The sequence below is a fragment of the Nipponia nippon genome, unplaced genomic scaffold, assembly GCF_047370975.1.
Source record: "Nipponia nippon isolate SJK-2023a ecotype South Korea unplaced genomic scaffold, ASM4737097v1 scaffold_23, whole genome shotgun sequence".
NCBI lineage: Eukaryota > Metazoa > Chordata > Aves > Pelecaniformes > Threskiornithidae > Nipponia > Nipponia nippon.
Window position 1 is genome coordinate 3,894,614 of NW_028262340.1, and position 5,275 is coordinate 3,899,888.

The window sequence follows — 5,275 nt, forward strand, 5'->3', positions numbered from 1 at the left end:
CAGAGCTGATTTATGGGCGTTCAGCATCTCTCCCACTTGTTATTTGTTGGTGAGTGTAACTGTGCGTGTGTGCACACAGCTCTCACCTGGGCTCCGAGGTAGAAATCCAGCCAACTGCACTTAATCAGGTGTTTTCCTTTGTGATTCCTGTAAGCTCTACCTGTGAAAGTTCCCCCTAGTTACAACTTGAACTAATAAGACCAGGCTTCCCCGTGTAACCTACCGTGCCGTGCCTGGGAAGTAGAAGGTTGCAAAGGCAGCGTTAAAGCATATGACACTGTACAGAAGATACAATGTGCATGTTAGATCAGGCCTCATGAATATTTCATGTTCCTCGATACCGCATTATTTTTTGGTGTTGGTCAAAATGAGTGTTATTTCTTGTAAGCCTTGCAAAGGTGCTTTAGTTACAGGGGTGCCCTGGCTCACACACTGCTGAGAGCGCTTGCTGCAGAGGAGAATGCTGTCCGTGCCAAACTTCAAAGACATTTTTTATTGACTTTCCTCTTTACCACCTTTCTTTTGGAGCGTTCTGCCCGATAAAGGTATCTGTGCAACGCCTCCAGCACCCAGGTCGTGGTTCCTTGTGGACACATTGACTTCTTGCAGCTCCACAGAGGGCAGTCTGCTTTTGCTCACTTTGCCAGCTTATCATTCTTCCAAGTCTTCTTGCTTTTTAATCCCTGCAGCAGCTGCTCTAGGGCCAAAATGGACAGCAGTCACCACAGCCAAAGAATAGTATTTCTTTTATAACGTGTCCAAGCTGGCTTCTCTGTCAACATGTTTCAGAAAGGCGGGTGGCTAGCTGAAGCTGCTCGGCTCTGTCTCAGGAGCTGTACCCGTAACAGCTGAGTGCCTTGAAAGTAAATGAATGAACAAGTGCACAAAAATCTCCTTGCAGATGGCACGTATGTGCACAAGAGTCGTCAGATGCTCCGTGGAAGTGCCTGCTCCTCACTGGGGGATCGATAGGAGGTATGAGAAAGCCAATGGGCATTTTTTCATTTCACTGTAGTGTTTTGGGTTTTTTCTGTGGAGATTTTTCCCGTGATTTTTCATTACCTGGAGCTCAATGCGTATTAGTACCTCTCACTCATCCTGGAGGCTGTGCAACTTTGAGATTATGCTGGATGTTAAATTTGTAGCTAGCCAAAACTCTGGGAAATGAATTTGATTTACATGTTTGCGTCTTTTGCAGTCATTTGCAGGATTGGTTTTACAGAGTCAAGCCATTGCATCAGATGTCTTTATGTATTTTTTTTTTTAAATATATAATTAGTTTTAAATTGGAGAAGTTTTTTCAGTCATGTTTAAGGCTAACCTGGTTACAGACAAAAGAAGTGATGGCTTTTCAAATAAATCAACAGAAGTATGGGCAGTGAGAGAACTGTAGTACGGAAGGGCGGTTATCAGCTTTGCTACAATGGAGACTTTCCTCTAAAACAGTATCGGAGCTCCTGGATTTTACTCCCAGATCTCCTGTTAATTTCCCTGAGGACTATGAGATGTTTTGTTTTTTCCAGTGTTTTTACTTCTCATGAAGTGATGTAACAAATCTTTCCTTAAGTTGCAAGGGCTAATTTCTATGGAGCTACATAGAAAAAGAGCTACGGCGGCGTGCGACGCTCCCTGGCTAGCGGTGTGAATAACGAGGGTTTGCAGGCAGCTTGCTCGGTAGCTCCAGTGGAAAGAGCGTTTCCGTGTGCTGGGCTCCGAGGTGCGGGCAGAGCTGTGCTGCAGGGACGCAAGAGCTGCTCTCCTGCTTCTCTCTCTTACTAATCTGTATATGGGTATTTTCTTGGGCTGGGCAAAGTGTTCCTGACCCTGCTGCCCCCGGGCTGTGGAGAGCAGGACCGGCTTGCTGTGTGTTTTGAGGATAAGTGCTGTGGAAGGGCATCACCCACTGCTGGAACGGTCTCCGTCAGCCCAGGAGCCCCGTGGAGCTCCAGCTCGTGATGACAAGCACAGCTGAGTGCCGTCTCTCCAGCTCCCGGCTGACTTGCATCAGCACAGTGTTATTTTTACTTACGTTGCCTGTGGCGTGGATCTGGCGGAGCTGTCTGGAGGAGCGCCGACGTGCCGTGGTGGCTGGCCCTTGTCCCCTGCCCTCTCTCCCAGCCAGGTGGGCGTCAGGGTGCAACTTTGCATTTCTCCAGGACCAAGGTCTGTGTCCCTTGTGCCTTCGTGTCCTCTGCAGAGCTCAAAGTGCCAGGAGCTGGTGAATGCTTAGTGCTCAGAACAGTTTTAATCACATCTTTTCTCATGCCGTAGCACGGGCTCAGGTGTCGGAGCATTATTCAGGAGCAAAGGGATGAAAACTGTTGCCAAACCCGACCTGGCGTGTTGCTTCCCTTGTCATCCCCCCGCGGTGCTCTCCTGAATGAGCCCACGTACTCGGGTGGCAGAGACTCGCAGGGATCCGCTCAGGTGGTGAGGTTCAGGGCTCTGATCCGCCGTGCCGCAGCCCCTGCCCCTGCCAGCCCCCGCGGCAGCGAGGGAGAAGCCTGATGGGCCTGTTCAAAGGTGCAGAATTGCAACAGGTCAGGGAGTGATCTGACAAACCCGTCGTCACAGAAAAGCCTTCTATCTTGTGGTTCGGGCTGCAAATCACCACAGGGCTTGGGATTTTTTATTTCTTTCTTTAAACATTATCACTTCAGAGAATGGAGCTGGAGTCATCTGCAGCCATCTAGTTGGAGGAAACGAGGGGTTTGCTGAGCCCCACGAGAAGCAGGCCGAGCAGCCCGCTCGTCAGCCAAACTTCGGCTTGAAGGATGTTGATTCTTCAGCAAATACGGGCAAGCAAAGAGCAGCAGGCAGTTGCAGCGCTGGATTCGTTCTGCCCTGTACTGCTCTCAGGTATGTGTGAGAATCACGCTCTCGTTCCTAGGAGGGTTGTGACACGAAGGAGACTTGCTCCCAACAGGAGGATTCTTAGCTTTTTGTTTTCCTAAAATGACTTCATTTACTCAGCAGCAACATGCGATTTTATTTTCAAATGCGAATATATAACAGCTTAGCTCATCACTAGCAGAGCTTCCCCCTTCTGACTGCAGCAAGTCTGTGACAGTCTTTCTTCAACAAGCCTTTTAGTGGTGTATGGAAGAAACGAGTTTTCTCGGCTTTGGAAGCATCCCGCAGCTGGCTCTCACTTCCTTAGGCTTACTGGTTGCTGGATTGTTCTGCTGCTTGCATGGCACCCGGTGCTTTCCAGCCCCTGGGTCATGAAGATGAGCGCAGGGCCAAGCAGCGGCGCCGTCCCACCCGCTGAGCAGCATCCCCCTCTCCTCGCCCCTGCCGAAGGTGCAGCCAGTGATACCTTCTGCTGCAACCCAGAAAACGGCTACGCTCACCAGAAATAAAAAACCTGAAACTGTCCCCAAAGTCACTGAGATGCTTTTGCTTGTCTCATGGTGTGTTTGCCCTAAATATGCTTTTAACGTGACAGACAAGTAGGCAGATCTTTGTGGGGTTCATGAGCCGGGGCTCTGCAGCACGACAGTGTGATGGGTTGCACAACTGGTATATGCACCCTGACGCTTGCCTTGCATTTGCTTTCCTGTCGCTATTCGTTTTCAGCCATTTCTTTCTAGTGTAGATGGCAAAAACAAAGCTCTCGGTGATACTTTGCTGAACATATTTGTCATCCAGTGTGCTCCCTCTCTGTAGTCACCTCCCAGCGCGAGGTTTGGGGGGAGCTAGGAGGGCTGGGGCACGGCGAGGGCTGGGAGAGCCGAGTGGGGTGAGGAGAGGTTGGCGCAGGCATGTGCCCGTGTCGGGGTGTTCGCCTGGGCTGGCGTTGCAGCTGGCCGTTGGCACCCTCCCCGGGAGGTGGGGGGTCAGCCTGGCTCTGTCCCCCAGCAGCCCGTGACAGCCGCACCGCAGGGCAGAGGTGGGAGCCCGCAGGTAGCAGCAGGACAGAGCCAAACTGCCTGCCCCAGGCCTGGGACCGGCCAGCCCGGCTGCTGCCCACAGCGTGTGGCTGAAATGCGTGGCCAGTCTGGGTGCTGGGCTGGCTTTGGTCAGCTTCTTGGGAAGGGAAGGGTTGGACCTGGTGGGTAAAACCTTCCTGTCCCAGAGCCTTCCCGTGGTTCTCCGCGCACTTCGACCCTGCTGCCCGCGTCCGGCCGGGGCAGGGGCCGGCTGTGCCCCCTGGGACGGGGTTGGCCTCCCCAGCCCCGGCTGAGTGGGGAGAGCAGCCTCGCAGGCTGGCCCAGCCCTGCTGGCGTTGGGGACAGGCACAGGTCAGTGTCATTAAGAGGGAAAGTATTGAATCGATACCTGGAGTGTTTGATATTCTGCTTAGTGGAACACTTGTTATGTCTTTAATTACTATTTCTAAAAGCACCACAGGATGGAAAGCAAAAGGCAGAAATAAATAGCAAGGGGTGATCAATTGGGCATGAAACCCTTGTTATTGATCACCTTTAACCTCTGCTTAAACTAATGACAGAGCTACCATTTAACTGTCCCTAGGCACAAAGCGCATCAATTGTACAAGTGCCACATAAATCACGGTGGGCTGCAGCGCGTTGCCGAGCGGCCCAGGAGCCAGCCTGCCCGGCGGGGAGGGCAAGGGTCCTCTTGGAGCTGCAGGGGGGCACTGGCCCCTGCCATGCTGCCGGGGCACCCTCCCCCGGTTTTCTCAGGTAAGCTGCTGCTCCGTGAACTGCTATTCCACCCAAAAAGGCTCCCAGGAGCAAAGCCGTGGCACAACTCTGTAGTGCAGGGCTGCAGGAATGACAGTATTTCCCCTGCCTGCCTCTCTCCCCAAAGAGCTAAAAAAAGATTTCTGCTATTAAAGATCCCATTGATGCCTGCCCCTGACCTCCCGACCACGGCTGGGGGATGGTTGCTGAAGCATGGTGAGTCTGCAGGAAGGACAGACCCGACTTAGGTGAAACAATGGTCCCGCATCGAAGCAAGTATTCGAAGCAGCAGAGTTTGGGGAGGGAGTGCCATAGGCTAGGCACAGCCAGGATCCCCTTTTCCCACATGCCCTCAATTGGCTTCCTGAATTATCAGCTGTGCTGGAATTGCCCTTTCTCTTTGGTACAGGGGTTAAAAAAAAAAAAAATCAAGATGTGCAATTGGCAGCAGAATGAAGTCAGCACAGCCTTTCCAGATAACAACAATAATATTCATTAACATTCAATCTACAAATTATCCCTTGAAACCCCAGCCTGGAGATTTGCCAGTTTTCAACACAAAACAGTGTGGTCTGTTAGGTTTCCAGCATGGCAGCGTTTCCACGGCTGTCTGACATATGGCATCG